Below are 13,559 nucleotides of genomic sequence, written 5' to 3'. Positions count from 1 at the left end.
TAATCAATACTATCTCATGACTCCTTTATCCTTCAAAAGAAAGTATTCCACTCGCCGCTTGACATTGGCCACTCTGGACAGACGGAGTTACTTACTTAGCCGGTAACTTTCTTAATGCTTAAATCTTAATCCCAGGCTTCTTTTTGATAACTGCGGCCAAACGTCCAAACACCTTGGCTTATCCCCTCTCTGACAGGCCCTAGGAGGACCCTTGACCTTGTCTGATTGGCCAGAGCTTAGTGGGTTCAGAGAGCCGCGGAGGTTAGAAAGGTGTTGGTCGGTTTTGCACCACTGGTCACAGTGGCAGAAAGGCCTTATTAGCCTGTTATTAACCTGACCCCTGAGTCTAACTCTGAGCAGCCATGGAGGAAGTAGGTCAATGTCAAGATAAGACCCTTTCATATTAACCCTTTGCTTCCTTAAGTGTAGCGCCATGGTGGTTGTGGTCATCAGAATATCACTCTATTTCTATGGTTGTAGCGCCAGAGTTGAGGATTTGGTAGGTAGACTGAGAAAAGGCCGTGTGATATTAACTATTGATATCCCTCTAGCAGAGGAGTGCTAGTGTTAGCCTAGTAGCATAGTGGTTGCCAACATACGGTGGTGGATTTGGTTAGGTCCGTGTCAAGAAGTAAATACCCTTGATATTATTAACCCTGTTGCGTCCTTGAGGTTTGTGAAAGGTGCTCTAAATTCAATGTATTATTATGTGTTATTCATATCATTATTATCACACTCTTGTAGCATGATGGTTGCAGCACCAGAGTTGAGGATTTGGTAGATCAATGCGGAGAAAAGACCCTTTCGGATATGAACCCCTACATAACAGAACACTAAGGAAAGGAAGCAGAACCAATCCTCTGAGGGGTGACAGAGAACCTGTGAGAGGAGGCTAACTAAAGAAATAAACTCTCACTAGGCTTTATGGAGGACAAGAGCATGGAGCATCTGGTTCATTCATACAATGAGCCTACATTGGGGTTGGTTTTGCCTGGCTGAGGGAGAAAGGAGCTGTGGGCGTTCTGCTATGTGACTGGGGAGAATGAAAGCACTGGAGAGAGGAGATGGGGCCACTTCCTCAAACCCACATGTCAACATGGCGCGCCAGGCCATAACCGAGACACAACAGGGCCAGGGACAAACCACACTCCACCAAGCCCACATGTCAACATGGCGCGCCGGGCCATAACCGAGACACAACAGGGCCAGGGATAAACCACACTCCGCCAAACCCACATGTCAACATGGCACGCCGGGCCATAACCAAGACACAACAGGGCCAGGGACAAACCACACTCCACCAAGCCAACATGTCAACATGGCGCGCCGGGCCATAACCGAGACACAACAGGGCCAGGGACAAATCACACTCCACCAAACCCACATGTCAACATGGCGCGCCGGGCCATAACCGAGACACAACAGGGCCAGGGATAAACCACACTCCGCCAAGCCCACATGTCAACATGGCGCGCCGGGCCATAACCGAGACACAACAGGGCCAGGGATAAACCACACTCCGCCAAGCCCACATGTCAACATGGCGCGCCGGGCCATAACCGAGACACAACAGGGCCAGGGATAAACCACACTCCGCCAAGCCCACATGTCAACATGGCGCGCCGGGCCATAACCGAGACACAACAGGGCCAGGGATAAACCACACTCCGCCAAGCCCACATGTCAACATGGCGCGCCGGGCCATAACCGAGACACAACAGGGCCAGGGATAAACCACACTCCGCCAAGCCCACATGTCAACATGGCGCGCCGGGCCATAACCGAGACACAACAGGGCCAGGGATAAACCACACTCCGCCAAGCCCACATGTCAACATGGCGCGCCGGGCCATAACCGAGACACAACAGGGCCAGGGATAAACCACACTCCGCCAAGCCCACATGTCAACATGGCGCGCCGGGCCATAACCGAGACACAACAGGGCCAGGGATAAACCACACTCCGCCAAGCCCACATGTCAACATGGCGCGCCGGGCCATAACCGAGACACAACAGGGCCAGGGATAAACCACACTCCGCCAAGCCCACATGTCAACATGGCGCGCCGGCCATAACCGAGACACAACAGGGCCAGGGGATAAACCACACTCGCCAAGCCCACATGTCAACATGGCGCGCCGGGCCATAACCGAGACACAACAGGGCCAGGGATAAACCACACTCCGCCAAGCCCACATGTCAACATGGCGCGCCGGGCCATAACCGGGACACAACAGGGCCAGGGATAAACCACACTCCGCCAAGCCCACATGTCAACATGGCGCGCCGGGCCATAACCGAGACACAACAGGGCCAGGGATAAACCACACTCCGCCAAGCCCACATGTCAACATGGCGCGCCGGGCCATAACCGAGACACAACAGGGCCAGGGATAAACCACACTCCACCAAGCCCACATGTCAACATGGCGCGCCGGGCCATAACCCGAGACACAACAGGGCCAGGGATAAACCACACTCCGCCAAGCCCACATGTCAACATGGCGCGCCGGGCCATAACCGAGACACAACAGGGCCAGGGACAAACCACACTCCACCAAGCCCACATGTCAACATGGCGCGCCGGGCCATAACCGAGACACAACAGGGCCAGGGATAAACCACACTCCACCAAGCCCACATGTCAACATGGCGCGCCGGGCCATAACCGAGACACAACAGGGCCAGGGATAAACCACACTCCTCCAAGCCCACATGTCAACATGGCGCGCCGGGCCATAACCAGACACAACAGGGCCAGGGACAAACCACACTCCACCAAGCCCACATGTCAACATGGCGCGCCGGGCCATAACCGAGACACAACAGGGCCAGGGATAAACCACACTCCGCCAAACCCACATGTCAACATGGCGCGCCGGGCCATAACCGAGACACAACAGGGCCAGGGAACAAACCACACTCCACCAAGCCCACATGTCAACATGGCGCGCCGGGCCATAACCGAGACACAACAGGGCCAGGGATAAACCACACTCCACCAAGCCCACATGTCAACATGGCGCGCCGGGCCGTAACAGGGCCAGGGATAAACCACACTCCACCAAGCCCACATGTCAACATGGTGCGCCGGGCCATAACAGGGCCAGGGATAAACCACACTCCACCAAACCCACATGTCAACATGGCGCACCGGGCCATAACCGAGACATAACAGGGCCAGGGATAAACCACACTCCACCAAGCCCACATGTCAACATGGCGCGCCGGAGCCACAACAGGGCCAGGGATAAACCACACTCCGACACAACAGGGCCAGGGATAAATCACACTCCACCAAGCCCACATGTCAACATGGCACGCCGGGCCATAACAGGGCCAGGGATAAACCACACTACACCAAGCCTGGATGTCAATGACGGTGGATTGAATTGAACTGATACCAACTAGTGGATTATTCCGGGGGATTGATTAAATTGGATCGTTTCACTCTTTTCACACTTGTTCACGTAAATCACACACACACACACACACACACACACACACACACACACACACACACACACACACACACACACACACACACACACACACACACACACACACACACACACACACACACACACACACACCAGAACCCGACACCCTCCCACCCCAGCCATCCCCCAATGCTATAGTATAGTAGCCATGGAGTCCCAGTTTGACATAGGAGCCCCTAGCACCAAACGGTGTCTATCCTTGACCAGGCTCATGTTTCTGACAGCTCCGGCTAAAAATACAGGAAGCATTCATCATGTTTGTCTTTGCCTGCCCCAAATTCCACCACGCTTGATGAGTGCGCATGTGGCCAATTGATAGACAAGATGAGCCAGTTAACTTTCAAAGAAGATTTGAGTGTTTGATTAAGTGTATTTGCATTTAGCCTGAGTGGAAATATCAAACACTTCTTGAGCATCTTTGCAATGTAAAAGGGAAATGCAGTGACTGTTGACGTTCGTCCGTCACTTGTACCTATAACGTACAGTGCACATAAACTAAATGCTACATGGCACATTAGTCACACCTCAGTCCATCACATTAAGTAGAATAATCACTTATCAAGGGAGAAACTTGATTTATCAAACCTGTAGTGAGCCTGTATTGTGTGTCAGATAGATAAGATTGTCGTATGAACATAGTCAGCAACAAAGACTATCGTTCTGGCATCCAGACTGGCAGCCTATCTGACAGCTTCTGGTTTCAGCTCTGACACTGTTACCCTCAAGACATATAATAATACCATTTTGTCTTAGTGTGCATAGAAATACCTTCAATTTCTAACATGGTGTAGTTTGTCTGGTGAAATACTGTAGATGATGAGACTATGTAAGTAAAATAATATTGAAAACGAAGGAGTCAATTGACATGTAAGAATTAGGAAGCAGACTATTCTGCACTGGGGAAATTAATTAATGCGCTGATGACCATATTTAATTGAATTGATCAGCTGCTGTTATTTCTCAATTGTCACTCAATTAACAGCGTGATAATAAGGTCTTAGGTTCATTTGAGTTGAAATCCTCAGAATAACCTAAATCAACAGGCCGATAAAATAGGACAGATGAGATTTAAGGACATCTAGCATTTACCACCTGACCCTGGCGCCTGTTAAAAGAACAGAGTTGGATTTCCGACCGGGGGGGATTGGGGGCCGATGGGAGTCAATTGGAAGAAAAGAGCAGAGGAAAAGTCTTCCCTAACCATGTCTCCATTTCCCAGACCTGATAGAGATACGTTGTGACACCATGACATCGCTGTGACACTATACATACATCATGTTATACATAGACGCACAGCCAGTGGAGGGGACCTCAAAGGCCTGGCTGTGTGATATCTGAGCCTTTGAAAACTCTATGACGACTATGACAAAGGCAATGTCGTCATCATACCATATATTTTGTGTGTCGTCCAAGAGAGTTTGCTGGCAGGCAGGCCTCAAAAACAAATCAGCACCTGTTACAATGATGATACAAGCACACAAACATACCCTTTAAAAAATGACAAGGTGATATCATTACAATCTGAGCTGTCTGTGTATAATCAATTACACTAATATCACATTCCATCCCCCAGGTGGACATGATCAGAGCCATAGATATGACTGTGAGATAGGAGCTTCAGATCCAGCCGGTGTGACACTTCAGTCAGCCATAGCCATAGTCTCTCTCTCTCTCTCTCTCTCTCTCTCTCTCTCTCTCCCTCTCTCTCTCTCTCTCTCTCTCTCTCTCTCTCTCTCTCTCTCTCTCTCTCTCTCTCTCTCTCTCTCTCTCTCTCTCAGAAAACTCCTGCCAGAACTTCAGATTCCGGAAAAAAAAGCTGAGTGACAGCTGCGCCTCCCACCCCATCTCTCTGTCCCTATGTTTGCTTTGTCCCTCCAGGATGAACGAGGGACAGCAGGCCACTGTCTGGGTGGCCCACAGCCCACTGCTCTGGCATGTCTCTCTGCCTCCGTCCCTGCCTGCCTGCTTTCCTTTCTCAAACTCAGAGGAGGGGAACCTCTTCTGGCTCCTTTTGTGAATCCTGTCAGATGCCGTGTCCAGACCTGGCATGGAATCCAACCACACCAGACACGGATCCAGTGGTGTGTTGTCACACACTATACACTTTCTGCTTTCCATTAGAAAGGTCACATCAATACCACTGATTCAGATAAACCTAAAGTGAAACTGAGTGGTAGCCTTCAGGGTTTGTATAAAACTCCATTTCAAATGATAGATTAGTGCTCAGCGCTTCTCCCTATTTAAATGAACTGAGGCGTCTTGCAGAAGTGGAGAGGACACCTTCCTGGTATTTATGAGAGCAATAACGTGGATAGAGTATATAAGGCTAAGTAATGGCCACATTCCCTATGAACCAGGTGTCTCTGCTGGGACTTTCAGAAAGTTACAGGAATAGATCAAAATGGAGGGTTCTGATGTCTCTAACTGATTTACAATTCATTTATTACAATCTTTACAACTAACATATCAACCACACTACCAGCTCACATTTCTTTTTCAGTTTCAAACTGACAATAATAATAGTTCTCACCATCAGATGAAATGTTTTATAGAAGATGGCATTTTGAAACGCCCCTGTTTCAGGCCCTTAATAAATTTGTCCTTAGAGTGATTTATTAATGCGAGGCTAATCGTTTGAGTAAGCAGTAAGAACGGCCAGTATATCACAACCACTGCTAAGTGTTGGCCCCTGGACATGTTTCATGTTCTTAGACCTGAGTGAGAAGACTGCATGTTTTCCAGGTATGGGGCTCCCTACGGTGCATCCACATTTGGATAACTAACTCACACTGTAGATAGCTAGCTTGCCCCCCTATGCTCCAACAACATGTAACTTTAGTGGCTTAACAGGTCAAATTAATTTACCACTGTCATTTTAATGACCTGTCAGGGGATTTGCCAAGATTCTCAAGATGGTCTCCTGTGAGCCTCGATGACTAAGGATATAATGGAGACATCAGTTAGGTTCATTCCCGATTCCAAACATGTTTGATTGTATCTCCTGACTGTACATCAGAGGAGGCTGGTGGGGGGGAGCTATAGGAGGATGGACTCATTGGAATGGCTAAAGTGGCATAAATGGAACAAAGTCAAATGTGGTTTCCATATGTTTGATGTGTTTGATACCGATCCATTATTCCATTCCAGCCATTACAATGAGCCTGTCCGCCATTGCTAACTACCAGCACACTTAGCTAACTAGGTCCCATTGTTGCAAAGAGTTATGGGATATTAGATACCCTTGTTTTAACCTTTGTCATCTTCAACCTCACCATGGTCAACAATCCATCCACAAAGCAACCAGCAGCACTACAGAACCCCCCAGTGTCCTTTCATTCCACCTTCTTCATCAGGTCATCAGGTTCTATTTACATTGCTACAGTATTCATAGCCATACATAGATATACTTAGGATGGTGGGTGGGACTCAAGAGGAGGGGGATATATTGGTCAGAATGAGGTTTTGACAGCCAAGAGAATGATGCAAGGGTGAGCAACAGAAAGCGGCGCCCATGAAAGTATATCCCTGCTGAGTGACAGGAATGAGGACCATGATTATTACATTTCCTCATTCCTCTTTTTATTTATACTGGGTCACATTGCACTCTGCACTCTGCGACATGGCCCGGCATAAACTTGCAGAAATGTACATTTTAGTAATTTAGCAGACTCCCTTATCCAGAGTGATTTGCAATCAACTAAAGTAGGCAACACAACCACATATATACAAAAACAATAATCATGTTTTATTGTCACATACAGTACACCGGATAGGTGCAGTGAAATGTTTTGTTTTCACAGGAGGCTGGTGAGGAGGACGGCTCATATTGGGGGGACAGCTCATATTAATGGCTGCAATGGGATCAAACACATGGAAACCATTTGTTTGATGAGTTAGATACCATTCCATTTATTCCGTTACAGCCATTACTATGAGCCCGTCCTCCCCAATTAAGGTGCCTCAACCTCCTGTGGTTGTTTTACAGGGTAGTACGGCGTCCCTGGAGCAAATAAGGGTTAGGTACCTTGCACAAGGGCACATCGCTAGAACACTCTAACCGCTCGGCTATCCATGGCCCTTATTACAGTCTCTACAGCTAAAACCATCAACAACACCTGTGTGAATATAGATTTCACATGTGGTCCATTCATTTAGTCATTATATTGAGGTGTACGATCAGAATTTCTATACAATTTATTCAATTACAACAGCTTTCTCTTTTTTAAGGTTGGCGCTACAGTACAGAAAGTATATTCTCAAATGCCAGAGTGCTCAACTTAGTTTCCTCTGGGGCATTCCGAAGATCCCATGGTTGGGATTTTGGATTGGAGGAGCCAGGCATATTAATAGATCCTATTGGCCACTGCCGTGCTGTAAAATAACACTGACTCCAGAACAGTGACCTGATCTGGGCCGGAAAGGCAGCATGCCGCACATCACAAGTTGACAGAGAGACTGGGACAACCCCAATGGTGCCACTGGCGCTTATTGCATCATTTTGGAGAAAACTAACCTAACTGTCCATGGCAACTGGCCAAAATGAATAATTTAATCATATATATATACACAAAACTGAGTGTCCAAAACAATAAGAACATCTGCTCTTTCCATGACATAGATTGACCAGGTGAATCCAGGTGAAAGCTAGGATCCCTTATTGATGTCACTTGTTAAAGCCACTTCTAATCAGAGTAGATGAAGGAGAGGAGGCAGGTTAAAGAAGTATTTTTAAGCCTTGAGACAATTGAGACATGTATTGTGTATGTGTACCATTCAGAGGGGTGAATGGTACACTGGTTTGAGTGGGTCAAGAACTGCAACGCTGCTGGGTTTTTCACGCTCAACAGTTTCCCGTCTGTATCAAGAATGGTCCACCACCGGGAGGACATCCAGCCAACTGTGGGAAGCATTAGAGTCAGCATGGGCCAGCATCCTTGTGGAACGCTGTTCTGAGGGCAAAAGGTGCAACTCAATAATAGAACGGTGTTCCTAATGTTTTGCACACTCAGTCTATATGCCATTTAGCAGACACTTATCCAAAGCTACTTACACTCATGCTTGCATACATTTAACGTATGGGTGATCCGGAATCGAACCCTATCCTGGCATTGCAAGAGCCATGCTCTACCAACTGAGCTCAATGAAACGACTAAGTGGTGTCAGGATTTTTGTGAATCCTCACAGAACTTATAGACTGAGGGAAGGAATGATAGAAGAGAGAGAAATAGAAGGTATAGAGATAGAAGGTGCATCTGCTAAATGACTAAAATGTCAATATAAGTGAAGGAGAGGATAGCTTAAGTGGAAGACATACAGATGTGGGATCTTAATTTGATCCCCTGTTGCAGGATAACTTTTCTGCGATGTAGGACATTTAAAACATGTAGTGTATTTGAGGTTTGAAAAATGATTCTGAAATTTGCCATTTACACTCTGAAGTGCAAGTGACACGTCTTTAAACAGACAGACAGCGAGAGAGTAGAATATAATGTAAAGTATAGAATATAAAGACAGTTTTAAAAGAAAGTATGGGGAGCAGCAGACAGCTTTGCCATATGGAAGCAGACATGAATAACCTCTAGGGGCCAGACATCATAACACCAACACTCTCCCAACCCCAATAAATCTATCTGCCCCGTGTCAGGAGGCAAGGAGAGAGCGAGAGAGAGGGAGAGGAAGAAGCTTCCGCCTCACAGTCACAGTATACATGTAGGTAGACCTTCGACTGGCACCAGGGGACAGTAAATTGTTGGCCGGCTGTTGACATGGCTGACAGGTTAGATCCGAACACACACTTAGGAAGTCATGGTGCCTGCTGTGTAAAATGGCCGCGACCCACTCAAGCCTCATTCACTGTCTCTCACTGCCTCGACAGCACACAAACCTACAGTACTGTTATGTGCTGTGCACTAGCCCTTCTGGAAACAAATGTTTTAGCTTGGGAACAACTATGGAACATCATACGTGCTCTCTCTCTGTCTCTGTCTCTCTCTCTCTCTCTCTCTCTCTCTCTCTCTCTCTCTCTCTCTCTCTCTCTCTCTCTCTCTCTCTCTCTCTCTCTCTCCCTCTCTCTCTCTCTAAAAAAAAAGACTATTCCCCTCCTCTGAAAAAGTGCCATTCTACCCCTCTGGAACAGAGCAGGGGCTGTGATGCAGTCAAACGTTCCTATCTGAGTATTGGCTTTGATTTCTGTGGGGTGTGAGTGGGGTCTGTGGGGGACTGTGAAAGGGGATACTGCCTGTCCTGGAACTCTCCCAGTCCCATACACCTGTCTACTAGGTTCCCACTTCACTTCCAGGTATGTCTGTGTGTGTGTGGCAGGAGACGGGAGTCTTGAAGGCAGGAAGCATTCCCTTGTTCCCAGGAATGATCGAACACTGTTACCTCTGCCACTGGTCTGCTATCATTCCCCATGCAGCAGGAGCCTGGAATGAAAGGAAGCTACCAGATTATAAAACCGAGAATGATTCAACACAGGGAGGGTATTTTCAAAATACAACCAATTAGCATGACTATATATGTACATTTGTATCATTGCTATTGCTATGAAACCTAAAATGGCACAACCTCCTCTTGCATAACGTATTAACCTTGGCAGGTTTGCCTGGAAGCTAATATTCACTATCTACTCACTGGCCTATCATTTTCTTAATGAGCGCTCTTTAAAAATCTGATGTAGACTTCCCCATATCTATCCAACTACCTGGATGAGTTTAAAACTCTGATGCAAGACTTTGTTCAGGAGGAGTGTCAATTGTTATCGTATTGTTGTGCTGATTGGATCGTATTGTTGTGCTGAATGTATTGCATTGTTGTGCTGATTGTATTGCATTGTTGTGCTGATTGGATCGTATTGTTGTGCTGAATGTATTGCATTGTTGTGCTGATTGGATCGTATTGTTGTGCTGAATGTATTGCATTGTTGTGCTGATTGGATCGTATTGTTGTGCTGAATGTATTGCATTGTTGTGCTGATTGGATCGTATTGTTGTACTGATTGGATCGTATTGTTGTGCTGATTGGATCGTATTGTTGTGCTGATTGGATCGTATTGTTGTGCTGATTGAATCGTATTGTTGTGCTGATTGGATCGTATTGTTGTGCTGATTGGATCGTATTGTTGTGCTGATTGGATCGTATTGTTGTGCTGATTGTATGGATGACAGAAGAGGAGTAACCCCAACTGACACACTGAACTTATTCATTATTGTGATAGAGCTCAGAGGCTAATAATAGTTGTGCCGTTAGACTAGTTTCCTTTGAAGAAGCTATATGGAAATTGAAAAATACATCTGGCCTTTTATGATATAATGACACTGCCTTTCATCCAAGCACCTTGTCATCATCCAAGCACCTTGTTATTACCAGGGATAGCCAACAATAACAAAAACAGTGTTGGAGGAAATTCAAAAGGTGCCATTTTGAGTGAGGCAGAATTCCCTCCATTCCAGGTCAGGCCTTGCTGTGTCTTCCAGCAGGATTAGGTGAAGGGACGGAGGGCTGACACGATCAATAATCAGTTATCTGTGTAGTGATGGTAATAATACCCCGTCCTCCTAACCCGAACCATTCTAACCTGTTCTAACAACTTGAGTCCATCACTCAACGAAGAGGACATCTCTACATGGCCGTATGCCTGGAGATGAGGGAGTAGGTCTATACCTTCGCTCACTTTATCCATCAGAGTACCTTATAATCGCCCCTCAGAACAGAACCAGTGGGCTGGTTGGGTCCTTATGGGCCTCAAGGTAAGGTATTCCCTCATCAAATAATACATTAAGGCTTGAATGAAGGGAACCTGTCTGAGTTTGTCACTTATGATTCAGTCAGTCTGCTTATTGTTTCTAAACAACCATTTCCAAAATGCATTTACATTTTTAAATTGCTACTCCTCAGGGCTGACTGATGATTTACACATTCCTCCATCCATTGGATCTCCCCGAAGGAGTGAAAACTTAAACAGGCACTCCGCAGGAGTCTCGCTCTGGGGTCCTGACAGAAAAAGGACAGCATATGCTATCAGGACTTGGAATGTGGCCACTGTCCATTTCAAGAGACAAGACCTCCCGCAGTGTGGCAACTGCTGACCCCTTCCTTGAACAATGCAGTGACACTGGGAAGTCATCACTAACCCCCCCCCACCCCACCCCACATTTCAACTCTATATCTGACATGGTACAGATGTCTTCTTTTTAAGCCCATAACCATGTGTGTGAGGTGTATACTTTTGTTTCAAAGTACATTTGTTTAAGACTACCAAGAATCACTCTGTATGACCCTAAAAGGTTAAAGACAGCCGCAACTTTAGTCCACTGCAGTAAAAGGTTAAAGACAGCTGCAACTTTAGTCCACTGCAGTAAAAGGTTAAAGACAGCTGCAACTTTAGTCCACTGCAGTAAAAGGTTAAAGACAGCTGCAACTTTAGTCCACTGCAGTAAAAGGTTAAAGACAGCTGCAACTTTAGTCCACTGCAGTAAAAGGTTAAAGACAGCTGCAACTTTAGTCCACTGCAGTAAAAGGTTAAAGACAGCTGCAACTTTAGTCCACTGCAGTAAAAGGTTAAAGACAGCTGCAACTTTAGTCCACTGCAGTAAAAGGTTAAAGACAGCTGCAACTTTAGTCCACTGCAGTAAAAGGTTAAAGACAGCTGAAACTATCAATGTATCTGCAGGACTATTTCCTCATTGGAAACACGTTTATCTGAATGATGAAAGGATTCAACTCATTAATGACACTTCCGTATTCATTTTGGTGTGCAGCTAGAAAGTGTAAAAGGTGTGGTACCACATAGAGTAAAAGGCACATTTCACACAGTATCTGACTCAGCTGAACCCCCTCTCTCTTCTGGTCTCTCCCTCCAAAACACCCAGGACCAGAGCCACCGCCACCCTGCTTGCACCCTGTACAGCCTGCCTGCAGCCAGTTGAGCCTGCCTGGCTCTCCTTGTCAGAACCCCCATCAACAGATGTGCCCACTTGCCCCAGGAAGGCCTGGGCTGTTGTAGTGTATCCAGGGTGACACAGTTCAGCAAATCAAATCAAATCAAATTGTATTAATCACATATGCTGAATACAACAGGTTTAGACCTTACAGTGAAATGCTTACTTACGAGCCCCTAACCAACAGTGCAGTTAAAAAAAATACAGAGATAAAAGTAATTAAAGAGCAGCAGTAAAAAAATAACAATATATACAGGGGGTTGCCGGTACAGAGTCAATGTGGTTAGTCAACCGGTTAGTTGAGGTAGTATGTACATGTAGGTAGAGTTATTAAAGTGACTATGCATAGATGACAACAGAGAGTGGCAGTGGTGTGGAGAGGGGGGTGGGGGGCAATAAAAATAGTCTGGGTAGCCATTTGACTAGATGTTCAGGAGTCTTATAGCTTAGGGGTAAAAGCTGTCCAGAAGCCTCTTGGACCTAGACTTGGCGCTCCGGTACCGCTGTCGTGCGGTAGCATAGGGAACATCCATGACTAGGGTGGCGGGTATATTTTTAGAGCCTTTCTCTGACACCGCCTGGTATAGAGGTCCTGGATGGCAGGAAGCTTGGCCCCAGTGATGTACTGGGCCATTCGCACTACCCCCTGTAGTGCCTTGCGGTCGGAGGCCGAGCAGTTGCCATACCAGGCAGTGATGCTCTCGATGGTGCAGCTGTAAAACCTTTTGAGGATCTGAGGACCCATGCCAAATCTTTTCAGTCTCCTGAGGGGAATAGGTTTTGTCGTGCCCGCTTCACGACTGTCTTGGTGTGCTTGGACCATGATAGTTTGTTGGTGATGTGGGCACCAAGGAACTTGAAGCTCTCAACCTGTTCCACTGCAGTCCCGTCAATGAGAATGGGGGCGTGCTCTGTCCTCTTTTTCCTGTAGTCTACAATAATCTCCTTCCTCTTGAGGTATGCTAACGCACCGAGGTATGCTAACGCTACATCACCACTTCACACATACAGGTTATGCTAACACTTTGCTATGCTATATCACTACATTCCCATCAAGGTGAGGGATGAGGGGAGAACTTCATTCAAAGCAATTCAGTCAGGGTCTCAACATACTATTCA

The sequence above is a fragment of the Oncorhynchus gorbuscha genome, unplaced genomic scaffold, assembly GCF_021184085.1.
Source record: "Oncorhynchus gorbuscha isolate QuinsamMale2020 ecotype Even-year unplaced genomic scaffold, OgorEven_v1.0 Un_scaffold_4974, whole genome shotgun sequence".
Classification (NCBI taxonomy): Eukaryota; Metazoa; Chordata; class Actinopteri; order Salmoniformes; family Salmonidae; genus Oncorhynchus; species Oncorhynchus gorbuscha.
The sequence above is the reverse complement of the archived record's forward strand: the minus strand, read 5'-3'. Positions refer to the sequence as shown.